Source organism: Rhipicephalus sanguineus, chromosome 9 (assembly GCF_013339695.2).
Source record: "Rhipicephalus sanguineus isolate Rsan-2018 chromosome 9, BIME_Rsan_1.4, whole genome shotgun sequence".
Taxonomy (NCBI): Eukaryota; Metazoa; Arthropoda; class Arachnida; order Ixodida; family Ixodidae; genus Rhipicephalus; species Rhipicephalus sanguineus.
Genome location: NC_051184.2, coordinates 18,027,389 through 18,054,944, shown reverse-complemented (window position 1 = coordinate 18,054,944; position 27,556 = coordinate 18,027,389). Strand labels below are relative to the sequence as shown.

At 47.5% G+C, this 27,556-nt stretch overlaps 1 protein-coding gene across 2 annotated transcripts in view; it reads right to left on the bottom strand.

The window, feature by feature from the left end:
• Positions 1 to 224: 224 nt before the first annotated feature.
• The window catches only part of LOC119404678 (uncharacterized), a 97,037-nt gene continuing 69,705 nt past the window's right edge, over positions 225 to 27,556 (bottom strand). The window contains exons 1-3 of one of the 2 annotated variants that reach the window (XR_005186341.2): positions 10,330 to 11,227; positions 6,552 to 6,634; positions 225 to 5,335 (exon numbers count right to left, since the gene is read on the bottom strand). The gene's annotated coding sequence lies outside the window, so the exon portion shown is untranslated. Of the gene's footprint in view, positions 5,336 to 6,551; positions 6,635 to 10,329; positions 11,228 to 27,556 lie in introns of those variants that run through there. The other variant, XR_007417486.1, reaches the window with a different exon arrangement.

Genomic DNA, 27,556 nt, shown 5'->3' with positions numbered 1-27,556 from the left:
AAGCCGATATCGGCGGGAAGACGGCAGAAGGCCGGATAACTCGGCCCAATGTTGCCGGTGAAAGACCAACATCGGCTGAAAGGCGGCGAAATCGGCCCAATTTTGCCGGCAAATGTCAACGGCTCCGCCGATATCGGCGCCAGGCTGGCAATGCTGGCCCGAGGTGGGGCCGCGCACAGCCGCCGTAAAACCAATATCGGCCCGACCTTGTGTGCTGCCTGGGAGAGTACCGTGAACATTGTTTAGTACTTGATCCAAGAGCGTGAAATGTGAAACACACCCTGCAGTGACAAACGGATGATGTACGGAGCCGCATGCGACCTTCCGAGCGTGCATACTCCCATACTAACAAAAATACCACGAATGTACAGAGCGTCGCCGCATTGACAATACATGAACATGTATTGCCGATGCGACGGAGATATGGCTCCACGCTGCCAAACGACGATGTGGCGCAATACGGTAGACTTAGGCGAATTTTAATGCGGTATTTGGCGAACGTTGTTTTTTCTTTTTTTTGCGCTGGCTAAATTCACCCTTGCTATGACGGCCATTACGGTGCTTTCTGTGACATCGTGTGGTATATCATGGCCTCCGAGGCCTCGCTCTGCCCCATCTCGGAGGACATAAACAGTCACGCCAGACACCTTCGGGCATTCGTGTCGTGAAATGCTGTGCTTGATTCAGGTATTCGACCAACGCTACAAAAGGTGGAAATATGTGGCCTCCTAGAGGCATGTGAATTACAGCACACGTTTATGCTTCAAAGCTTCTCGAACGCGGGAGAAAAAATTAACTACGAACTTGTGAAAGATGTCGTATGTATGCACCGGCCACCAGACGCTCGTGCTCACGACACCACTGACGGAACTACTTCTTACCGGAAAAATCGTATCCGAACTCATGTTCTTTTCGAACAGTGCCAATATGAATCGGGAGAGTGTCGGCTTGGGCTAGTTGGAACAATTTAGTCATAGTGGTACTATGAGTAGTAGCATTATTAACTTGAGTTTCATACAGGTACTGATGCTGTCCCATGCCTTGCAAATGCTCTGCACCTGCACATGGGACAGCAAGAGCGCCTTTATGGACAACCCTGAAGTGTCAAAGGACAAATTCTTGCACAAGTGCATCGCATGGCTTAGCTGAACAAGAAAACATTTCCGAATGAGTTCCTCAGCACTTGCCGCCGCGCTTGATCCATTCCAGCGCTGTAGCGTTGGCGGTTTATAACCACAACTTGCATTTGCCATTCTTCCTTCGCGTACTCAAACGCTGGCTTGTACCAGAACTTACGTCATCCCCGCCGTCAGCATTGAAGTGCATGAATGTTCAGCAACTGTCCAGGGGAAAGTTCCCGGACTTATGATGCTGACACTTTCGCTATACTGAATGCTTAGAAAAGAGAAGATAGTGCAGCGATGACTACAGCTTCGCTGCATACCTTTGTACCGCTTCGTAACTTTTTTTTTTTAAGTAGAAACATTTTTTCTCGTTCAGAAAATGTAATACTCTCAATTAATTAAGCCTGCGAATATTCATCGGCATTCGCGTTTGTACTGAGCTACTCGGTGTTCTTGGATTCGGAGAGCCACATCACCTCTCTGGCAACTTTCTGTGTAATAACTCGTCCTCAAGTTATGAGCAAAGTGTTCCTCTTCTGCTGTAATTGTAGTTGCCGGCCATGTTACGCCATTTGTAAACAAGTACATGTACACGTAGCATAGCACGTCGACTTAACTTTGATATTTTGTTTTCAGGTTAGCTTTCTCGCACGTCATGCTGTTGTACGTTTACGGCAAGTATACGCATACACGTACATGTGCCGTAAGATTATCTTAGCACATTTTAACCGTTCTATCGATGTAGATATCTTCTGCCACCTGTTACACGCATACGTGGTTGGGGTTAAGTGGTAGCGGTAACACCAGAATGCTAACGCTATCTTGAATTATTGTAGCAAGATTTCATACGCAACGAATCAACATAAAAAAAATGAAAAAATACGGTAAATTCACATGAATGACAAAGAGCTGGCGTGTGTTTGAAATGTTGAGCGATGAATACCGGCGAGCTTAAAATCATCTTCTTTGATCAGCGCGTAAACATGAAACTAAATGGTACAATGGTAAAATACTGATTTTTTTTCCTGAGCAATAACGTGTGCATTATGAAGTTGGTATACGAAACTTAATGTGATTGTTGCAAAGGAGGCATGGCTATGTTGGCAAGAACCGTTGAGTTTGATATTGCTCAAAAAACATCATGTGGCAGTTGTTCGTAGTTAATATTTGGCGTCCTTGGGTCAAAACAAGCCCGTTACAGATGTAGTCCACATGCGTCAGCTGCTGCGTCCACATATGCTTGAGCAACATTTGAGGAAGAGACTTTTACGACATAGAACGCGCTGTTAGCCTAATTGGACAAATAAAACAGGCAGTTAAGCTGGATACTCTAATACTCCGGAAATTGTAGATAAATCAATTATTTGTGGCCGACGCCGTCTTGAAGTTTCCGTACGAGCTCGCTGTGACGTCATAATTTTGGCAGCGCCTGCTGGTTAATGCTTTAACCCACGAAGAATTGCATCCGACAGATTGCATTGAATATTAAGCGCACTCTTGATCTGTTTTAGACGCACAAAAAGAATCCAGTATTCGGCCATGTCGCCGAATAGATGGCATCGAAAAGGTAATTATTGTCGTCATTTATAGGGCGCGAGATTTCAAAGGCAGCTTCACGCCTTTGCTTTCTTCGCTAAAAACCGACGGTATTTCGGCTAAATTGCCGTGAATACAGTTTTATGTTAACGCTGTACGTGGCTAAATTGAACGAGTACTTTGTGTTCCTCTGACTCGCTCGTTTCCGCTCTGTTATTCTCCATCCTGGCTGATAAATTATACGCTAAAAGGCGAATACAGCAAATGCACGCTACCATGTTAATACGCAGAACAATACGCACCTGTCTTATGCGTTAATGAAACGGTATAGTTTTGATTAGGATGCGTTGTAGTCGCGATGTAGTAGACATTTCAACATATTCAGATATCTCAGCTTGTGTTGCCGCTCGGAAAAGAGCTAACACCATGTAACATTTCGGGTAGCGCATTTACCAAATGCGATTTCATGCCAGTCAGTGCGACTTAAAGGGACACTAGAAACATCATCAGCAGCCTGGCTTGTGTCCACTGCAGAACGAAGGCCTCCCCCAATGATCTCTGTTTTATGCCGGCAAAAAGCTGGTTCCATTTTATACCTGCAAAACACCACTCTTTCCGCAAGGATAGGCTTGGTAAGTGAGAAAACGCACAAAGAGAGAGAGAGAGAGAGAGAGAGAGAGAGAGAGAGAGAGAGAGAGAGAGAGAGAGAGAGAGAAAATGCAGGTGGCGAGGCCGCATTCAGGTTTCCGAACCAGCTCGCCGCCATGACGTCATAGATTCTGACGACGTCTGCTACAGCCTAGGTAATTCTTTATCGGTAAAAACTAATTAGATTGTGTTGTAAGAGAAACAAAAGCTTAGCATAGTAAGATTAAAGGGGTCATGAACCACTTTTCCAAGTAATGATCGAATGGCCTCAGTATCGGTGTTTACTGCCCTCCCGAATCGATTGCCGCAAAAATTTTTCGAATCCGTCAAGAATGAGCGGAGTTACGGGGGTTTGGCGCACACTCACAGCGCTTTCTCTCTTTTCTCGTGCCGACGAGCGCACTGGAAGCTACATAGGGAGGGATGGCACAGGGGAAAGAAGTTACGTCAGCGCGCGTCATGAAACGCGATCGCTCTCCCGCTGTGATTCGCGCGCGCGAATGCGGCTACCATGTACTGAGGAGTGCGGCGCCGGCAAGTGGCGGCACCCCGTGACAAGAAGCGCATCTGATCCGAACGCCGTTCTCGATTTACGTCGGCTATCGGCCAGTAAGCATGCTATGTCTCTTGCGACGTAAACTGGCAGATCCGCGACGTCAACGGGCAGACGCCCCGCCCACCGACGAGAGTGAGAACCGGCCTCTGTTTGAAAAGAGGGTGCCTGGGGAAACGGCAACTTCGCGCTCCGCTTGTGGCCTTTACGCGGCGCGCACGACTGTAATATTTTGCAGAGCAGTTCATAGTCGTGTCAGCTTTCCACAGGATGTGTTTTTTCAACAAGCCCAAGGAGTGCTTCATGACCCCTTTAAGGAAATCTTATTGGGCCAGTGTGGCCAAAATACGGAAGAAAGAATCCATTTGAAATCCGTCACGACACACTTAAGTCTCGCCACGAAATTAATGAAACTTTGACCTTATTTTCTATTCTAATAATGCACCTACGATGACAAAACTGATTTAGTGTTTCACTTTGGTGTCCCTTTAAGCACATTCTACTGCAAGGCATTCAATGTGAATGACCGCATGTGACCACACTCAGCTTCTCAATTTAATAGCTACATACGGCTTGGGAATGGTTCGTGAGCAAAACAGGTGCCTCAAAAGTGCGTTCCTGCCGCTGCTGTTCTACCTCTCTCCTTATTCAGTCGTAGTCTTATAGGACACAACCAGGGGTTGTTATATCTGCCAACGTTTCCCGAATTCCCCCATTCCTCTAAACACTGCTGATTGGTTTTGCTTCCGGTTTACGTTAAATCTAGATGAACCTTAAACGAGTTGGTGTCCGATTCGACGTACTACACCGGCACCAATGGCCGCATCCGACAGTTTTTTTTTTTTTTTTGAATTCCATCGTGGTTCGTAAATTTCAACCAGTTTGGATCCATCAGTATAAAAACAGCCATATTACAAACTCATTGCACATTGCATCGGACGTCGCATTTGGTCCTGCGTACCCTGATTTACACACGCAAAATCACTTCGTTAACACTTCTTTGCCTCGACTGCATTTTTCAAGGGGTTGGCACATGTCAGACTAGGTCTTGCGTACAATATTGAGAGCACAGAAAGGAAATGCCGACTTCTGTTGGGAGCGTGTAGATGTAAAAAAAGTTTTGCGAAACGCTTTAAGATAAATTTGGCAGATTAAAAACTTCTTCTCGCGCTACGGTAATTCGCTGATTCCGAAGACAGAACTACTGAAACTATAGTGTTCTCCTTGCTACTCCTTTACACATGTACTGCAGATCAACATGCTACACTGCAGTAGGATAGCACAGGTGTTTTTAACGCAGCCGCTATCTTCTGTAAGATACAGCGTTAACAGCCACCGTCGTGGCTTTTGAGTCCTTCACGTGGAGCTGCACAGGCTTCGGCGTCCATCTAGATCGCTGGCTGGGGAGTCTTTCGGCTGGGCTGAACTTTGCTTCAGGCAAACACGGTCCTTTGACTTTCTCCGCATGTATGACCTGCGAGGCAAAATGCAGTAGCCATCAGAGACCCACCGACGAAGCAGAAAATGTACTTTCATAAGATGATGAGGTCGCTGAAGAGGACAAATATAGGGCACAGTCCCTGATTATTTGATGCAGTGGCTGTCTAGCTTCTCGACATGCAACGACGGAAATGTGCGGCGAGAATATAAGCTCCCGCTACTAAACTGTCGTCTTGCTAAAATTATGTTGAACTCAAAAGCACGCACACACGAACACACACAAATGATATGTGCACGGTCGCTGTGCTGGAACATTTTCGTACAGTTTCTGATTTGTACATTTGCAGGCGTACACGTGAGCTTCATTTTTCGCAACAAACCAACTGACCGTTTCTATATGGTAAATTCAATGCAGAGGAACCAGAGGCGTAGCCAGAATTCTTTTTTCCATTTTTTGGGGGGGGGTGGGTGTTCAACCATCTTTTATGTAATTTCGTGCCTGTATTTGTATGTGTAAGTGCATTATGCACATGCAAAACTGAAAAATTGGCGGGGGGGGGGGAGGTCCCCTACCCCCCCATGTGTTGAAGATTGGGCGAGTTGGTTCGTCGTACTTGAACTGGTATAGCGCATTACGGGGAAGAAGAAACGGCCGAGCAGACCGACACAAGAGGACAGAGCGCTATGTTCCTCACGCTACGCCAACGAAAGGAACTTTCCCGCAATGCACTCAAAGTTTGTATTAACGTCTTCTTCAGAACTTTAGCTACGGCCCGCTTTTTGGTTTACAATGCATTTTTGTCTGAGTTAAACAATATGAAATGAACAATAAATGCCGCTTCAGGTTGGAGCAGGACACGTGCTGTAACGTACGGCACAGAAACAATTGCTTAGCATTCTGAATCTTTGCCGCTGGATGCGCTTGCTCGATTTATACGGATAAAAAACACAGCGTGAGCTTGCCAAAGTATTGAGGTTGACTGACCCTCTTAAATCATTACCTGGGTTTTAATAGACATTCACTGATTGGTTGATCTGGTTGGACGTCATCAAGCAACACGTTTTGCATTATTTCGTAGCTCAACCATATACAGTAAGCTCAAAATAGATTTTGGGCCTCCGCACGAATGCTAAAACGCATCCCTGTCAAATGTGTCGCCAATTACGTTCAACTATAGAATGTGTCCGGATATTCAATCTGTGGAAACGGCGACGCACTACAGCTTCGAATTCCGAGCTATACACTGTACCTGTAGTCTTGTTACACGTGGCCAGACACAGCTGTCGAGAAAGCTTTGTGTTTGCGCCTTCCAGTGTGTTGCAGTGGCGGGGCCTGCGAATACGGAAAGAGAAAAAGGAAAGAAGCAGAGGAGTGATGCAAGGTTTTCTATTGTTTTTTTTTGTTGTTGTTACTGCAACTGTTAGCGCTATGACGACGTCCCCACGTGGGAGACCTAAGGCCGGGTCGGCGAGAACACTGCAGGACTATCAATAAAGTCATTACCAACCAACTGCATGGAAATGTATAGACGGCTTGCAGTGACGTCACTGATGGAGTACCAATATGGAAAGACGCGATGTTTGTGATGTGACGTTGTTATCACCACATCATGCAGGTTGTTTTGTTATTCATGCACAGATGCCAAAAGCATTCCAGCGGCGTCATCATCACATTGAGGCAGGTTAACCACTACGTGATTATGCTGCCTTGACGTCATGAAAGCCACCATGTTGGAGTACCAGCACGTTAAGAACATGCGTCCATGAAGTCACGTGCAAGTTATCAGTCGAGGCCGGATTTTTAGGCATTAAAAAAACCCGTTTTACGCGCCAGAAATCGGCAGGCAAAACAACTTTTTAGGCCTCCAAAATCGTAAAGATAGTAGGGGTGTGCGAATATCAAATTTTTCGAATACGAATCGAATACGAATATCCACCTTCGAATATCGAATCGAATATCGAATATCAAAGGAAAAATGCCTCCACAGTAACAATATCTTATTTAACATGTAGCTATTTGAAAAAAAAAAAAAAACATTATCAGCCTGACTGGTAACACAACATACACTGCTATCTCCAGAACACAATGTCCAGGCTAGCACAATGCACATCACAACACAAGCAAATATCACGGCACAATGAAAGTAATGACTACATGTTATCATGAAGAAATATGAGTTGCTCCACATGATCAGGCAGCAGGCGCTCCCTTGTAACAGAGACACCCCCCCCCCCTGCCACTGAAAAGGCACGCTCGCTTGGAACACAAGTTGCTGGTATAGGGAGTTACATGGGGCAAAGCTTTGCAAAGTGGGGTATCTGAAGGTGCCTACAGTCCACCACCAGTCCCGTGGGTCACTGTCTTTCTTCAGAAGTGGTCCCGCATAGTGAACGAGTGGTAGTGCGGCACGTTACGGCCGCATAATATTGAAAATGTACGGTTACATGATCGCCAACAGCGCTGCACGTCGGAGATACACCAGCAATAAATCATACGTATTGGGGCGCTCGTCGCAGGCAGATATCGTGCCTCCGTGTACTTACGATGTTTATCGCTCCTCTCGGCAACTTCTTTAGCGATACGAACGCAGCAGAAATGTGGAAGACGAGTTATTTTATGCATGATAATCGAATCGCATATTCGAATTTTTCGCATATTCGAAGTTATCGAATATTCGAAACTTTTCGAATACACGATTTTCGAATCGAATACAAATATTTCGAATGTAATATTCGACGAATATTCGAGACTTTCGAATATTCGCACACCCCTAAAAAATAGTCACAATAAATGTTCACATAAATGCAAATAATTTCAAACGAAGACGTGCGCGACCTCTACCTACGACAGGAAAACAAAAAAAAAATGTTATTGCTTAACATGACACAAACGAGCTAACAATGGAGCATAGCCGTACAATTATGCTTCGTCCCGCATGGTTCGCAGAACAGGGTCTTTCGCGTGTTCTGCACGGTGAGTCAAGTTTCCACTGTCGAATCAACACATTCCTGAGTGTATTTACTCCATGACTGAGAAGGGCAGAGCAAGAGCAAATAGCCAGAGCCCTAAAAGACCAGAAGGGAGGGATTCCTCCTATTGGCCGGGTCGAATCGCGCAGAGCCAATTTTCCCCCTGGCAGTAAACCACTTGCGTAGCCAGGTGGGAAGGGGGGCTGGGGGTTCAACCCTTTCCCCCCAGAAACACTTCAGTTTTGTATGTGTATATAACGCACAGACATGCAAACGCACGAACATACATAAAGTATGGTTGAAATCCCCCCCCCCCCCCCCCTCCGAAAAAAATTTCTGGCTACGCTAGTGCAGTGAACACCTTACAAAGCAAATTACAAACAAAACAAAAGCCCGTGCACATCACATTTTTCATTCTTTTTTTTGCTCTTCACTCTCCTTTCGGCTGACGACTCTCCGCGGTCTCGCATTCGCCAACCGCTCGCGCCATGTCAGTGCGGCGGCGAATGCTCGCCGGCGTGTCCCACTTCACTGCTGCTAGCGGTTGTTTTGCGGAAGTTGGCTGAACTAGAGGACTAGGTTGAACTCCAAACAGTTCCGAACAGTCAATGTTGTCCAGTAACGTGAATAACGGTCTCAAACTGCACTTGAAAGCGAAACTTAAGGCTAAACAGTGTTCATGTAAGCGCCAATTTTCAAAATACGCATTTGTAGGCATGGAAGCATTTAGGCACAAACGCCAAAAATAGGCATTTATAGGCACTATAAAACACTAAAAAAGCCCTTCTTAATCTCTAATTCATGCTCATATATCAAAGTGGCGCGATAGCAGCGCAAGGAACAAAATAGGCATTTGCCTAAAATCCGGTGTCTAGTTATCAGTATCACGTCAGAAAGAGCTGATTTGTAACTTAAGAAGGTCTTTAGCATAGGTTCTGTCTCTTCTTTTTTTCTCGCACTTGATGCTATTCAGTGGGTTGCGATGCTGACAACACATTCCCCCAAGATGTTGAGGTCCTTCGAATGGCAGTTGTGCAGATGCTCGAGGAACATCATCATCATCATCATCATCAACCTGACTACGCCCACTGCAGGGCAAAGGCCTCTCCCACGTTTCGCCAATCAACTCGGTCCCGTGCTTACTGCGGCTACGTTATCCCCGCAAATTTCTTAGTCTTATGTGCCCATCTGCAGTAGCTCGAGGTACAGTGTGGAGACAGTTACCAGTAAGCTCAATCATTCCTGCAAATCGAGTGAGAAAGAAAGCCAGAGACAAACACTTTGCACAGCCCTATGGACAGCCCTCCGCCATTCATTCGTACGGCAGTGACGCTACTAGTTTAATTAAGTATAGCTGAAGATGTGTCTGCGCTCTGCAAGGGGCAATTGACAAACAAGGTTCCGTAAAAAATATAAGCTGCCTTGCAGTTTCGTCTGCAGCGATTGGTGGATTTCACACATACTAAGGGTTGCGAGATACGCTCCGATTTGAACTCGGAATCTTTATTGACAAACTCCCGAATGAGTTCCTGAGAGGACGCTAGAGGCTTTGATACCACGTGTCTTGCACCTTTACCTATGCGTGCTGATATTGAAGTCATACCAGTACCATCGTTTCTTTCCTTTTTCTTTTTCATGAAAAGCTGGACAACCATGCGCGAAAAGACATCGTAAAGCTGGATCAATATTATATACGATCACTGAGATGTAGCTCATCGATTAGCTCAGTCAAAATTCATATAGAGAAGGAAATGACACACGTCCCAAACACTTGTTTCCAAGTCGCATGCCTGCTTCCTTACCGCGTGATTCTGACGCAAGGGCACCACGCACAGGCACAGACAGCCATCGTCTCAATGCGCCGTGTTCACCCTCAAGCACTCTTAAAGGACGCATTTTCGCGTGACGTGCACGCCTGGAACGCGACACGCGTCATGTTTGAATGCGTCGAAGTGTTTGCCTACAATTGATCGATGGTGAATCCGATAAGCGGTCTAGTCTAACTTCCTGCTATCATGCATTTATAACACACATGGATATAAACCAGTCGTTCCTTACTTTTGGCACGTGTCGCCGGGAGCACTGCTCGTCCTGTGGCCACAAATCAGACGACGGCGAAGAGTCTGCAGTCTTGTTATATTTGCTACGAGTCTATCACCATTGAAAATTATTACGACGAAGGCTTCCTTCCCAGCGTCGAGACTACGAAACACACTTCTACACCGCCGGTCGCGGGGCACGAAGCTTCACCGTCGTGATCCGACGAGTAACACCATGCGCCGTGAGCTACTACAAACGGTTCACAAGACGACTCTAACGGGCTCTCTGCTTCTGCTGGAGGTTATTGAGCGTGTGTGTATTATTCATCGACGACGTCTCGGCAGTCGTCCTCGCGAGCGGACTACCAAGCGCAGCCCTTGGAGGAAGGCACGCCCTCGCTTCCATTCAGTCGACCATCTTCTTCGTCGTCCTCTTCCGGCGCCTCTTTTTCCGCTTGGGATCCGTCGTCGCCGACTTCAGCATGGACGCGGAGTTGCCCGCTCGCCGACGAACCACGTCGTTCACTTGGTCGATGAGTAGCTCAGCACCCAGCGCACAAATACGAGCAAACACAGGCCTATGGCGCACCATATCACGAACAGCACGAAGTAGTAGAAGCCGCTCTTGAAGCTCATCGAAGACGGCAAGAGTGTGCGTCGAGGAGCCAGTTGGGAAGCGATGGACGGCGGCGATCTCGTCGCCTCTTTCGGGAAAGGAAGGTGGCGTCTTATACAACTATAAGCACGCAGGAGAAACGAAGCGTGCTTACGCGCGGCTCTTTCTGAACTTCCGTGCGGCGTCTCTCCTCTTTTTTTTTTTTTTTCAAGAGGAACGTGCAGTAGACTCGGCTTCAGGCCTGGCCGACGGCCCATCCAGGTTTCCCATGATGCAACGCGCACGCGAGCGCGCCATCGATTTCTGCGGAGACCACCGCCGCTCTTTACCTCAGCCTTTGATGCCTTTCTTTTTTATCGTACCAGTCACGTGGTGGAAAGACACGTGATCACATGGCACACCTCTTTCTCGAGTCTTCCGTGGTTCGTTTTCGCTGGGATATTCCCCTCTCTCTCTCTCTCTCTCTCTCTGGTACAAGTCGCTCGATCGCCTCCCTGTTTTCATGTTGGAAAAGGGGAGGGATTTGCAGCACGATTGGGCGGATTTTCGTCATTTTTTCTGTTCTCGGTCAAAACATTTCCCGGTCACTAGTTATTCGTGACCTTACGCGCCACCTATGAGCGAAATACAAATGAGCCTTTGTTCGCATCCGCGGCTGTTCTTCGACGACCTTTGGTTCATCACTACACCGCGCGGTGGCGCAACGCTTTGCAGTACCAAAGTTATGCCCCATTGGCTCCCGAGAAAAGTATGGGTATGGACTTGTGGTGTGTTCTGAGGAACGTATTAGAGGTATTCGTTCGTTCCACTCTCCCAGCTCCCACTTCCGAAGCTTCCTCGTCCGCTCGATAGGGAGTTCCGCGGTTGTGTTTTTCTTAATGCGAGAACCTGTCGACTGCGCCAGTGTCACCGCGGTGCCCAGCACGCGTTACTTCTTCCCCATTTCTCGGCCCATTTGAAGAGATTCACACGCGCGGAATACCACCACCATCAGAAGTGCGAGTAAAACAGTGGTGTGCGGGGCGTTATATCCCTGGATCTCACTCCTCTCTGACACTGTGCAATTTCAGGTTTCCCAGCGCGGCGCGGACAGAGGGAAAGGAGGGGAGATGATTGAAAGAGAGACAGAGAGGAGAGGGTTGTCTTCTTCTCTCCAGGCCGCTCTTTTCCTTTCGAGACGAAGATGAGAGCCTCCGGCAAGCAGCGGAGAAGAGCGTCAATGCGAAGCCTGCTGGCCGCGCAGTAGAAAGGGGGGAGAACCCGAGACCCGGTCAGGGCGTTCTTTCGTTCCGTCCGCGGCGCTGAAAAAGAAAGAAGTCCCGCATCCCAGAGAAGGCAGCAGCTGTCCGAGCGGCAAGGGCGTTCTCTTCTTGTGGTGGCGCTTGGTGCGTTTGGAAATCGCCGGTGCACTACAGCCAGACCGGACTTCACGGAGGGCCGCACAAGCTGCGACGGACAACCCAGCGCGCGTCCGTGTGCGTGCGTGTTTGCACTTCGGAGACCTCGCGTTTTGCCCGAGCTGTCGCGAGGCTCGTCTCCCGTGTAGAGCGCGTGTTTCGTGTTTTTTTGTTCGCGGTGGCGGCAGTGCCGCTTAGTTGTGGCTCGTTGTTGACGTTTTCGCCGCGCCCGTAGAAGGCAACGTGCGGCGTGCACTCTCGCGCTGCGCGCATCACGCGCAGCGTGGTAGTAGTGCGCTTGTGTGGTGTTTCAGTGACTGACTCTTGTTTCGCGCACGGCGTGCTGTTATACGTGATCGCGAGCCTGGGAGATAAGTCGGCGATATACCGTCGATTGTGCAAGCATCGTCTTCATCTGGTTGTCACAGAGGAAGAACGAAGAATGTGACGCTTTCGCCTCGACGTTCTGGTTCCTCTTAAGATCGCCCTCCACATCTGTCGACAGCCCACTCCTGACTACATCCAGCTAACGACCTATCTCCCCGCTCTGTATCGTGATTTGTGACATCCGCCTGCGTTCGTCCGATTTCCGTTGTGAGAAAAGAGAAATGGTCGAGTGAGTGTTGCTTTCAGCGACGAAGACGTTTCGATTACTCGGCTCAGTGCTCTCCGCGTCGCATCTCGCCGAGTGGCCGCTACTCGTGTGACGACACCAGTCTCTCCCCACACTTCCGACGACCGCGCGGCCATCAGGTGAGTAGAATCACTAATTCATAAATTACGTCTACCTCGCTATTCAAGAAGCGGCGTGCGACGCATATTTTTTTCTCACTCGGGTTGTCGCACCCTGACCTTCCGGAAGGACACGTGAGAAGAACGGGATATGCGGTTTTGCCCTTGTGTGTACACAGCTGTGTGTCGTCTCGTTCGTTTCGCATTTCTTCCACGCTGTTTGCCTCGCGCGTTTCACGGCCGAGCGCGCTGTGACAATGTTGAATGTTGTCCTCTGCCTGGGAAGCTCGCGAGCAGCGCGGTAATAACGGCAGCGTGCCTGACCTTTGTCATCTTCCCGAGCCGAGCGTTGCTGCGGATGCCGCCTCCGCGTGCACGTCGTTGGCGGATGACAGTTTGCGACGTCGGCGCCGTGTCGGAATGCAGCTTTCGCCTGCTTATGTGCCCAGTGTTTCAGACAGCACATGCAAACATTCGTAAAGACTATACAGTTCCCGAGGAAAAAGAACAATTTCTTCAAAAGTAAACTGTCAAGAGCAGCGGGCGTTCATAAATGTAAAAATCAGGATAACAGAGAGCTGAGCTAGTTGGTGCATATTCATGTGGAACGACTGGGCGAACGACCGTTTGTGGCGTCTTGACTTCTCTCTTGTGTCCGTTTTTTTTTTTTTTTTGCACGCCCAATCTTTTAAGATGAATGTTAAAATCACACTGATTAGCAGCTCATGTTCTCTATTTAAAGGGACACTAAAGTGAATCAGTAAAGTTCACACTGATAATTTAACGTCTGAAAACCCTAGAGTCGTTAATTTCACCACCATAGGTCAATTATTAGATGAGAAAATCAATGCCAAAAGTTCCACTTTTAAGTTTCCCGCCGAAATCGTTGATTGTTAGGTCAAGGATTTCAAAGTGTTTTTTTTTTTCGTATTTTCGCCGTATTGGCTCAACTAAATTTCCTGAAACTTGGTATGTTGAGTCTCTGCCCCCTTCAGAAGACAATGTGCTTCATTTTTACCGATTAGGAACTACAAAGGCCTTAGTGGACGCCGTCGAAATCTGTGACGTCACGGCGAATGGCGCGGGAACTTCAAGGTGGCGTCACCACCCACATTATCTTTTTGCGCGTTTTCTCGCTTACTAAGCGTCTTCTCGCAGCAAGGGTGGTGGTTTTGGCATTGTCAAAGAGTAATTTTCTAATGCCGGAAAAGCAGTTTTTCTCTTTAGTGCACATCCTTTAGTGACGAGCTACAGCTAGTGGATTCTCGATTCATATTCACTTGGAATCAAATCTGAGGGGTTAGTGTGGACTTCGAGATGCGCGCCATCAATCTTGTGGTAAAAGTGCACTGCTGTTAGTTACTTGTGTGCATCAATGCACAAAACCAGTTACAATGCAGTTACAAGGAACTGAAAGAACAGTGCGTGCACTTACTGCAAGTTATTTGAAAATCCGTGCGATCCTCAGATTTCATTGCAAGTGGGCATACCTCGCGAGCTCAACGCCCACAATTCGTAATGTCTATCGTAAAGTAATTATTTTTAAGCTTATCAGTGAATACTAAATAATTACTAATTAACGTGGTTTTAACACTTACGGAGATCCGCAAAGATCTGACAATTTACTTTTGAACAAATTTTCTTTTTTCCTCGGAAGTGCTACGGTGTTTCAGAATTTCTGAATGTGTTATCCGAAACACCAGGTATGCTCAGGATCTATGACCACATTTTTTTGCGTCGAAGCCCTCACTTCGGTGTACGTAACAGCGCACTAAATGACTTGTCTAGGGGTTCCGCGATGGTCACGTGGCTACAGGAGCTTCGACAGATAGTTCCGAGATGTATTTCGCATATGCGCGACGTAGATGCCAAATTATGTCATCGAGCTTACCAAAAAACTATTGTCACTGCAAGAATTGTAATAGGCAGCATTGAAATGTATGTTTTATGCGACATTACTCTCCTTATGTTTCTCGTCAAATACAAATGCAAGGGCAGTATTCAGCACTACACACAGATAGCTTCAACGCAGCAACCACCGAAAATTACTGCGTAGCCGGGAAACAGCGTCCCAGCCACACATTTTGTTAAAGAGGAAGCGCCGTCTTGGTGATAACTCCGGTTTCCTTGTTGATTTAGGTCTAAAAAACGGAAATGTGTTTATAAGACAATCTCCAGACCGATCGGAGCAAAATGTGTTGACTGCATGCGCAGATGCGGCGCCAGCGAGGGGAACGGCAGGCTACGGACACCCCCCCCCCCCCAAAAAAAAAAAAAAAAACATCGCCTGCCCGCCAAGCCCAAGAGCAAACATTGTCAAAACAGAACGCATACCGCAGTAACTCGCTTGTCGGGTTATACATTACGCGCTTGTCGTGGGTTCTACATTAACACATTATTTTTTTTTTCCGCTTTAGATGTCATGTACAACTCCAATTTACGTAAATGTTTAATTATTGTCACCGTCTTGCAGGACATATAACATCATACGTGGACATTTTTTTTTTTTAATGCGAAGCATTTCTTAGCGAACCTCAGGCACTTTGAGCGTTTCTATCTACGTATCTGTCAGCGGCGCTCGAGTTCACACGGCCGCTGTGTTTACAACATGCGTGCTTGGCGCCCAAACAAAGACGATGGGCTAAGGTCCGGGAAGCGCTGGCTGCCGCTCGAATTCACCGGCAGCATTTCGGCGCCCGCACAAGAAACACAACACTACGTAAACGTGAACTTCGAGCCTTGAGCACGTTCGTCCGGCGCTGTTGCCATGAGGCTTGCATCGACGGACATTCAAAAAGAACAAGAGTGAGCTTGCGAGCCGGGAACGCGTAGCAACGCAGCTGAACGAGCTCCAGCACCGAATCCCGTTTTCTTCTTTCACATGTAACCCCGCCGATTCACTTGTAACTTCAGTTGAATACAGTTTTCTTCTTGAAATCGAACCTTGCCTTAAATCCATCATTTGGTCCCCGCTGACATACCTGTCTATCTATCCAGCCGCCTACGTCTGGGTGTTCTCGTGATCACCTCCTTAACTTGGTGTTGACCAAAATTGGCGTGGGAGGGTAAGGGGGTTTGACGAATATGACTGTCTGGTCATGACATGAATAACGTGAAAATCCTGTCGCGTGCGTCGTCCAACCCTTTCGTCCAGACACGTGTGGCACATACCCGTATACCATGGGCCACGATATGCGGGTATGCGCCACGGGTGATTGGCAGTTCATATCTACCCAGGAACGGCGAGAACAGACTTTGGTAATTTAAGTGCGAGAGCGTTAAGAAAAGCCGATGTCGGCAGCGTTTACTCGACGAATGAAAAGAATAAAAATCAGGACCAGAGCATGAATCGAACCCAAGCATTCCGCGTGCTAGTCAGGTATTCACCCACAGAGCCAGCCCCGCCTCGGTGGTCTAGTGGTTATGGCTCTCGACTGCCGACCCGAAGGTCGCGGGATCGAATCCCGGCCGCGGCGGCCGCGTTTTCGATGGAGGCGAAAATGTTTGAGGCCCGTGTACTTAGATTTGGGTGCACGTTGAAGAACCCTAGGTGGTCGAAATTTCCGGAGCCTTCTACGGCGTCCCTCATAATCATATCGTTGTTTCGGGACGTTAAACCCCAGATATTATTATTACCACAGAGCCACACCAGGTCTTGAAACTGCTTTTGAAAGAAAAAAAAAAACCATGCAGGCGTAATGTCGGTGCAACGTCAATTGTAGTTGCAGTGCTGACTATCTAATTTTGTATCAAAGCAATAAGCATCGCTTATGTACTCCTGCGATACAGGCGTCATGTCGGGTTGACGTGAATCGTGGTTCCAGTGTCACAACATTGCATCTGTATTCCTATGATTCAGCAAGCTATGTTCAAGCGTTGCTTGACTCCGCAGGAATACGCTAGCGAAAGTTACGTATGATATAATTCATATCATCGCACCGTAAATTGCACTTCGTTTCGATAATACTCACACATTGCTCTAACGCTGACGTTACGTGAGACGATAAGTTACCCTTTAAACGCCAGGGTAGTCGACGTTCCTGGTAACTTCTGTAGGAAAAATTGTAGCGCAAAACAAGAAAAGGACCTACAAAGAACACAGGACTGGCGCTGGAACACGGCACTGACGTTCCTGGTAAGCCCACGATGTACACACAACCGGCTCACTTACAAAAACACGTAGATCCACCTCGTAACGCTTGGCTGAAAGCCAAGAAATGCAGCATATAACTATTCGCTGACTGCTTCGCATGAAACCGATTCCCACAACGCGTGGGATCTGCCGATTTTTTTTTTGTTCTGCATTTGTCAGTTCTCGAAATTTCATAAACAATATGAAAGCCTAAAGGACAAATCTGAGTCCTAAGCTCACTAGCTTGTACAAATTTTGTTTGTTTGTTTGTTTGTTTTATATACAAGCCTCACCAAAAACGGTACACCGGTCGCGAGAACAATGATTTCTCCGTTACCAAGTGGTTACATATATAGTTACCGAGCCAACTCCACCGCCGACGGTCAATTTTCGCTTTTGGTGAGGCAACTAAGGCTTTCGCCTTAATAATCAAACTGAGTCGCTCAATTTGCGTACGCCAAGTTTCCGCGTTATGCCGACAGAATACGTCCTTATTGCAACACACCTGCGCTACAAAGTATCACGTTAGTGGAAGCGTCGGGGAGCTCCTTTCCACATGACGACACACTTTTGTTATGGCGGGAAGGCGACGTCGTAAAGGGGGAAATGACTGCCCTGATTGCCTCAATTTACAGCCCACTCCGCGCACAAATCGCGGCGCTGCACCTGCAAAAATAAGAAAGGTGTCTCGTGGCGTAATTTAGTAGCGACATCAGGCTCTCTCCCGCGCCGCCGTATCCGCCATAGCTCGCGAAAAGTGCGTACCTGCATGAACGCACGGCGCACTGTTGGCCGATTTAACGGGGCCGCCTCAAGGACGATCGATCGAACCAAGGTCTCTCTTCCTCCTCTCGCCCACTTCCGCCGCCCGATGCAGCGGAGCTTCTTCTCGGTATAATGTCTTGCTAGGCGTTCACGCACAAAAGAAAAAAAAACAACAACGAAATATCAGAGGAGGTAGGAAGAAGTTTGAAAACAACAGCATTTCCCTTGTTGCGATCGCAATACAAATGACCGGCCGTGTGCCACTCGTCTTCACTTAGCCGCACTCCAACGACTCCCAGCGCACTCCGTGCAATTGCGCATCACCGCTAATACATGTAACGAAAAATTCGTGAACATGCGGTGTCGCTGGAGCCAACGTTTCGACAAGTGATTTTTTTTTTGCATTATTCCACCGCGCCACCGCGAAATTCTTTCAATGCGCGCACATTGCAAAACGATTACGTTCAGGGGAATTGCATCTTGTGTTGACTATTTAGGCTAGCGCTCTACAGACACATATTGTCACGGGGTCGTGGTGGTAAAGAAAGTCAGGCTTCCCGTATACTGTGCCGGCTGCATCAGTAAAGAAAAAAACGACATAGGCGTCAATAAAAATAAAGCATAACGCATGAATGATAGCTTCCGGCAAAGGACGCGTGCCAGAGGAAATGCAGATGTGGGCATGCTGTTTGCAATCTTCAAGCTAAACAACACAACAGATGATATCAAGAGAGAGATGAGAACTCGCGCTGTGGGCGGCCGAGTATATTAACCCTTTTATCACCTCGCAGAATATACGCGAGAAGTGTCATTGCAGTTTTTGCCGAAGGCGTCTGTTAATCAATCAGACGCGCGTCGCCTCTGGTGACTCGGCGCCATCAGCTTGTTATTATAAGGCTTTCTCATTTTCCCCGTAGTGTGCTGCGCTTTCCGGACAGGCGTCGGTGACAGATCGCTCGCGCATTTCGGCGGTGTGTAGCGTAGACTGTACTTGCTTCTCAGAGTTGTGCAAGCATGACAGTGAAAAAGCTATGGTGTCCCCCTTAAACCCAGGACCCCACGCACGGCTATGTGCGAGTCATACGATCCAGCTTTAAGGCGAAAGCCTTAGATGCCTCATCAAACGCGAAAAGTGACCGTCGGCGTCCCGCGTCGGCGGAATCAACATTAGTGATGCAAAGAATCATCACGTGATGATGTCACAGGTCGCCAAAATGCGTGACGTCATCATGACGTCGCGCCTTAAGTCACGTTCACATATCCGCGTGTTCCGCTAGCTCATATACAGCGTGCTTAGTCAAAGCGGCAGCCCTTGAGGCCAGTGTACTGTACGCTGCCCTTGACACGGGTCTACAACACGGGACGGCGCTTTGTATAGGGGGTACGACAAGGCATCTATAACGAGCGTTGTATAAGCAAACATGTCTCGACATCGGTCTGGCAACGTTATTTCTAAAAGGGGTGAACGTACGACAAGCAATGCGAGGCCGAGGGGGGTTATGTACGTCCTATGCAGAGACTGAGTCCCGTCGGGCAGCGAGTGTCTGGCTCGATTAAGTTTTTTTTTTTTCTTTTTTTTCTCTCTCAGTCGTGTCGGAAATGTAAGGCTCGACCTCTTCGAAGATCGGGCGAGCGGCGCTGCTCGCCTGTGCGTGTGCCGCAGTTGTTTATGCGAGGCCGCTTATAGCTGCGGCCCGCAGACGTAGCACGCACGCAGTCTCGGCGCTCGAGCCTGACTCCGTCGTGTCCCGCTGCGCCTCTTTCTTTCGAAAGGAATGTTCCGCCTGTGCACAGGCAGGGCGACGTTTGTTTACTTTCTGAAGAGGCGAAGGAAACCAGTCGTCACGTCGGGCTCGGAATTCAGGGTAACCAACTCGGGGTAGCCGCTGAGCGCGGGCGTCGCCTGTGATGTGACGCACTGACGTAGACGTAGGTGGGAGTGAGGTCTACGTCACGGCGCGCTTGTGTCGGAGCTTCTAGGGTGATCCGCCACCCTTCTTTTGTCTTTATTTCTTGTATGGCTCAGGCGAAAGGTGTCTTATTCTCGTATCATTGGCACTGTAAAGCGCAGTTTACCAATGCATATTTTTCTCCTTTTTTTTTAGTGTCCCTTTAACAGTTGTTAGCCAGGATTTTATCAAAGGCGGTATTGTCAAACATGCTGAGCCGTGCTCCCAATGCAGAAATAGCGTCTTTGCCTATATCCTCAACCTCTCCTCCTCAGGTATCCTGGAAACATACGCGCTTTGTGGTGCGATACTGGAATTTCATCAGATGTTCCATTGTATCACTGTTAGTAAAACAACCCTAAATCAATGATGATAACTAATTTTATTCGTCAGGTATGATTTATTTCTTTTCCGCGCATTTCCCGTACAGTTGCGGCCGCCGAAGAGATATGGCGGACGACATGCGCCTGTCCCGAAAATAGGTCCTGCGCTCAGCTATCTTCATCTCTGGTCAGTGTCTCGAGTACGCAACACAGTTTCCTCCAAGAAAACACGCTAATTTGCATAGCTTATCCGCAAATCTGTCCGTATCTGAAGAAAGTCGTCTTCTATGGGGACGGATATAGCCGGTTTCTCATAGCATACGGGTTTGGTTTGCCACTGCAATAAGAGACACCGTGGAGAAAGTGGCTACCAGGAAAAACACAGCCGATTCGATTTGGCCGTTCTACGCAAGGCGGAAATATCTGCTCTCCGATGAATGCGAGTCATAAGGAGTCCACGCACGTGCTGATACTTCCTTCGGTGCGGTGTTTTCCCATGACGCTCGGTGCTGCAGGAGATTGGTAACTCTGCTTCGAATTCGAGCCATTGGTTTCACGATGCGGCACCTTAGGGGAAGCGTAACACACTGTAAAACGGGAGCAGCTGAAACTTCACGAACTCGGAAGCGAACGTGGTACTGATGCATTACTCGTAAATTCTCAATTGAAGCAAGGAGGCATTGTTTCTGGTCTTTAGAAAAACACGATAGCATCTTCTCAGCAATCAAGCGTGGCCTGCACTACTGCGCAGTTCTCGAGAAAAAAATGAATTAATGTGGGCCTAAAAGATGAAGGCCTCGTTAATTCATACTGGTACAGCACAAACACAGAGTAGATAAAACAAGAAGCGGCAGGATGGAATCTGCCCTGTGTTGTTATATATATATATATATATATATATATATATATATATATATATATATATATATATATGTAAGGGTTATGGGAAGTATCACGCAGGCCCTGGTACTGTAGGAAGGTATTTGAGACACGACGTACATGTATACGTACGTATATATATATATATATATAATATATATATATATATATATATATATATATATATATATATATATATATATATATATATATATATATATATATATATATATATGTATGTCGTTGTGCTCTGCCTTACACGTCCACCGACATCCGCCCTACTACGGTTTTAAGGCGAAAGCCTTGAATGCCTCGTCAAACGCGAATATTGACCGTCGTCCCGCGTCGGCGGCGTCAACACGAGTGATGCGAAAAATCATCGCGTGTTGATTCAACCACATGACCTCATCATGACGTCACAGATAAGCCAGAATTGGTGACGCCATCATGACGTCACATCACGGGACGTCACGTGACGCCGTCATCACATGACATCATCGCTTGGTCAAAGGTGGGCCGATCACGGAGGCAGTGCAAAACCAGGTCAGGTACCTTTGATCATGCAGTGCGAAACCACGTTATATGCGGAAAGCATTCGGTCGATCAAAAACATCGACTGATAAGAAAAAGAAGATGGCTTTCGTCTTCGAGTCGTCTCAGGTGAATGTATAATGGACCTTGTGAATTTTTCTTGTTTCGCGCACTACGTCCCCTTCGATTCAACCTCTATTACCGCTTTACTTTAATGCGAAAGCCTTATATGTCTGACGCGAACGTGAATATTAAGGAAGAGCCGACGCGAGAGAGGTGAAGCAAAAAATATCGCGTGACCTCGCGAGGTGCGCGTTCACGTCGTCTTTGTGGCGTTCGTGTGACTAAAGAAAAAGAAAAAAACGGCGTTCGCTTGATATAAAGTACACGGCAAAAAATGTCGCACCGGATATGGCTTTCGCCTCGAGTCGTCGCGGGGGACAGACGGTCCGATTTTCCATGCGATCCGGCGGCCGACGCGGCGGTGGGGGAGAGGGTATGGTGGCTGTACGACGCTATGAAAGGTCACCATTCCGGTTGCCCCTCCGCCGTGTCGGACGTCGAATCGCATGAAAAATCGTACCGTCTGTCTCGCCCTTTAGGCGAATGCGTAAGTGACCGTGCCAATTCTTTAAAAAAAATGTTTGCGTTTTCTTTTTGTGTTTTACCTTACGATTGTTCATCAGTCGCAGAAGTAGCTTGATGCGGGAGAGTTGGTGTAGCATCAGTCGCTCTCCGCTCGACTACCTTCCTACAGGAAAGGAAGACCAGTGTAGCGGTAAACTTCCTGCTTTCTCGGCCCTCTTGCACACTCGCGCCCTATACGCCATCGTTATTGCCCTGACATGAAACAACCGTCAGTACAAACGGAAAAGTTGTGTATAGGTCCAGCCTCCCAAAGAGGCCATTTAGACATCGGGATATCGTTCGACGGTGCTTTCTTTTTCTAATTTCCTCCTTTTTCGATTTTTATTTTCATTTTTTTTTCTCTGCCTTGAGGCCCGTAAGCGGTCTGGCTTCCACGTATCTCAAAGACGATTGGTTTTCAAGGTTGCATGCTTGGGTACGCGTCCAGGCCAGACTCGTAAGAGGCGTCGCATTAAGGAGCCTCAGTTCGGAAACGCATTTCGATGGCGGTCTGAATCGATTTCCGCTTTTTGTGCACGACGCGGACCGCAGTGCGCGTAACGATTTCTGCGCTTGAGCTGCGGGGCTATTGTTCCTGTGTGGGCCGTTATGTTCGGGCTTGCAACTTGCGGGCGTTTTAAGCGTATAGTAGAGGTTTGGCTGCTTTGAACTGGAGGTCAAACACAGCATCGACACGCTGACGTCGCAGGACGCCTGAGAACAACGTGCCAGCGTCTTGCAATCCACGAAGGTTGCTAAAGCATGTTCTTGCTTCAGTAAACACAAAACAAACAAACGAACAAGAAAGAAACCCTGTCTTCGTTTTCCCAAATTTTTAAACTTATGTTTTACCTTTAACTTCGATCAGCATATGATCTGTCATAAGTGACACAATTCACATCTGAATAATTCTTTTAACTCGCACGAGTCTCGGTCAATCTCCCGCACTAGGTTTGAGCCATTCATAGTTGACAACAACCACAAAAACATTAACAGCAGCATTCTAATAATATTTGGGGGTTTACGTCCCAAAACCACGATATGATTATGAGGGAAGCCATAGTGGAGGGCTCCGGAAATTTTTGACCATCTGGTGTTCTTTAACGTGCATCTAAATATAAGTACAGGGGCCTCTAGCATTCCCGCTCCATTGAAATGCGGCCGCCGCGGCCGGGATTCGATCCCGCGACCTTCGGTTCAGCAGTTTAGCACCATAACAACTACACCACCGCGGCGGGTAACATTTGCATTCTCAGACGTCGAGCTGATCAGACTTGACGGTCCAACTTGACTTGAAAGCTGTCAAAATATTTCATATCGGAAAGTCAATTGGCATGTCAGAATGCGACGGTATTAAATCACAAAGGACACCACAACCGCTATGACATCCTGCCTTCTTGCTCTGTCTGTGCTAAGCTGTGTACAGTAAATGTCTCAGCAAAAAGGCTCAAGTCTATAGACAAACACGGCCACAAAAACAATAACAAAGAACGCAGGGGGTACCTATGTCCGTGTTTTCTAGAGGCGACGTAACCGTGTCTTATACGCTTAACTGTTCCTACCATGCAGGCCGCAATCAGCTTGCGACCGCTACGGGTGGGTAGAACGTGTGACGTAATGTTATCATCATCCTGTATAAGTAAACCGAAGGGCCTATGTTCCAATTAGCTTCAACATGTTGGGTGGATTCAGCGCGAACAACAGGACAGAGATGAAGAAGGGGCACGGTGCTCGTGTCCCTTCTTCATCTCTGTCCTGTTGTCCACCCGACATGTTCAACAGTATCCAACTCGGCCAAATGGCAGTTCTTCTCCAATTAGCTTCGTTGTCTGTTGGGGTGATGTGGTCGTGTCGACAAAAAACGGGCCCCTCGACCCATTCCCCATCTTCTGTTCGCTTTCATATAGCCCATTAGAATTTGCTGCCACTTTGCGGTTGTAGCGATAGAGTCCCATAATAAGTTTTTGGTCATACGCTCACACTTAAACATCAGTGAAGGCCGAGTGAAAACACCGAGCCTTAAAACGTACGACAAGTATTCGCGATCGTTCTGCCGTGAAGCGCCTCTTGCTCTAAGCGATCGTGATCGAGATGGCCCCTGGCGGCGGAATAGTAAGCTGCGATGCCGCCACACGAGGAGAGCGTACTCGATAAACTGCGGCCTCGTGCTCTTGAAGCACGCCCTTTTCCGAGGCCATGGGAAAGAAAGGCCGAATACCGACCGTATTACGAGGCTGTTCTAGTATGCAAGGTGTGATTCCACGTGCCCCCAGGAGCGATAACCGTAGTTGTTGGAGCGCAGTGTAATATATTTTCTCATTACTCCTTGATGACGATTGTATACACGAGGCCTTCGCGCGGTTTGACCTTAATGGGTATTAATAATTATGTGTGACTATAATACTAAGGGCCTGTATTCATATAGACACCGGCAAGAAATTGTAAACAATATATGCACGCGCTATACACGTCAACTGCTAGACTTATCTGGCAGCCCGATTCTCTGTTGCACTTAAGGCGTGCTGCATGACTTCCGCATGACTGTGCGAAAGAATCCCAGTCATGCAGTCGTGATTGCATTCTGTCGCTAGACAGGTAAACACATGGGGGCCAGGTCGCACGTGAAAATACTTTGTGATTTCCTGGCACCTAGGAATGGCAGCTAGGAATGACCTTAGTTCATCCGGTAAGGCTAACTTAGCTGTCCAGCCCTCGACTAAGCCAGTCGGAAGGTGGATTACTCGCTTAACTAGTAAGTTGACCAACTGGCCAATCACTAAGGCTTCAGTGAATGGTCTTCAAGCATTTGATCAAAATGTGTATGCGATCCAATCAATCAATCAATCAATCAATCAATCAATCAGTCAGTCAGTCAATCAATCAATCAATCAATCAATCAATCAATCAATCAATCAATCAATCAATCAATCAATCAATCAAATGATTTTTTTCATGAAGCAGAGAGACATTGTACTCGAGAAAAGGGGGTAAGAAACAAGAAAGAAAGAAAGAAAGAAGAGTCGGTGAAGGCGCCACAAGGTCATTACGACACTGTCAACATTCCATTAACGTACGAAAACAGTATACAATGCAATTACAATCGGCTTTTCAATCTGTCTCCCAGCAAACGCAGCAACGCTTTTGAAGCGATTCGTCCTGAGGACGAACGTTCTTCTACATAACAGTCAGATTCGAAAAGTTAACGTGACTGGCCTGCGCCAGTTGTAGCTTTGAGGTCAAGGTCACTGCACGGCTTTAGTCTATAGAATGGACACAGTGCAGCACGCTCATCCGCCCTTGGTGTATAGCGCGCTTTCTTCTGATAGCCACTGACAAACGTGCTACCACCGGCTATCTATATGCAAATGAAGCGGTGAGTCAGACTACGGGGACCTTACACGCAACGCCTCGCTGATGGTATCCGGGAATGCATTAAAGTGAGATAGATTCCTGTATTGAGTGAACGCCCTTCGATGGCGGTCAACCTCGTAATCTGAATATTTACGCTCCATGAATGCATCTATTCGTTACTCGTCGGCGTCGTAGATTCAAGGCAAAGCCATTCCCCGTTAAATCTTTTGCGGCCTCGGCATTCTTTCGAAACACTGAAATGCGCGACTCGTCTGAAACTTTCCAACCGGTTGTCTTTCGTAACGCAACACGTTTGAGGTTGCGCGAGCATTCTCTGCCAGTGATTACGAAATTCTCAGATACCGTGTTTGTTTTCCTTGGAATCAGGATTGCGGGCGCGATGAACTTTTTAAAAATTTTGTGCTGTGTACTTAATACTGTAGATTGTACGTTTGCTTTGCTACCGAGAGAGCGAAAAGTTTGATAAACAGAATAACTTTAAACAGCATTCGCGTATGCGTGTCATTAACTGTACGAAAGGCATATATGGAAAGCATTGGTGGACGTTTTTAAGTATTAGAACAATGCAAAAACACAAAATAAAATGAAATAGCGAATAACTATAGATCGCTTTTTCTCGTGCTATTGCACCTCTAGTTCTCTTCCTGTTTGCACAACTGTCGGGCAGCCCGGGGCTCAGCCTACTGGTGGAGCTTTCGACGTGACAGTAGTCGCGTTTAGCATATGACTGAGACTAAAACGAAGAGATCATGATACTTTTTTTTTAATTTCCATAGTCCTCGCATTGCTCAGACTAGGTGTTATAGCAGATTTAGTCCACCGGTTTGCTTGCTTTCATTTTTAGGTGTCAACGCCTAACTGAATGTGTGTGGGTCTTGCGACTGTGACAAGCCCCCTAGTTCTATTGCTCATTATAACAAGGATTGATCTCTTCAGTAAACCACGTTATCGCCTATTTTGCCGTTGAACACACTAACTAATTTAAACGTAAAACTTTAGTTTTAAGATTAAGTCTAGTTTCACGTCCTTGCTCGTTCCTTTGGCGTGGTCATAAGGAAGGAACGGACGGTTTTTTTCCCCTTTCGTTGGAGTTAAATCCTTCTCAAGCATCAATTTATGATGACATTCTTACTAGTGATGTTGATTCTATAAACTTATACACCGCGGAAAAGTACAAATCCCGCATGTCACCGCATTCGTGGTAAGTTAATTAACGGGCGTACTGCAGCTTCTTTCACACAACGAAGATCAACAATGTTGGAATGCCTGCGCGTCGGGCCGTCCTGCTCTCGTGATAAACAACTGTCTTGGGCTGGTGTTGTTTTTTGTCCTTCCGATCGGTCGCCTTCCTGCTCACGGTTTCGTGACACTCTCCATGGCGTGTCGGGCCCCACAATGGCGGCGGGGAGCCCCGACAACAAACACTCGCCACTGACAAGCGCCCTCTAGACAGACGACACCCTTTCCTGCATCTTTTGGAAGTGGCAATATCCGTCCAGAAGGAGGGGTATTGCCTCCCCTTCCTTTGGCTGGGCGGCTTCGTGACACAAAAGCCATGACACGGGCGATGTCAGGGGTGTCAAGAGATCGTGATGCGAAGGGAGGAGAGAATGAGAGGGATGAAACGGGTGAAGAGTAGAAGCGTTGTGCGTGCGTTGACCCTCGTGAGCTCAGCGACGAAGGAAGAACTATCGTCTGCGGTAGTGTATGTACCACCGTCGCCCGTTTCGGTCGTTGGATGTATTTGGATCCACCGACAAGGAGCGCTCAGGCTGAATCAATAAGATCCTTGGTGCCCCTTTAGTCCCGGTGTTGTAGCTATAGGCGTGCGTAAAAACGGCTTTGTTTATGCTATAGTGTACGTCAGGGCTGCTCCTCATTCAGGGTGCCCAATGATTGTGTTTTGACTAATCAAAATTCTTG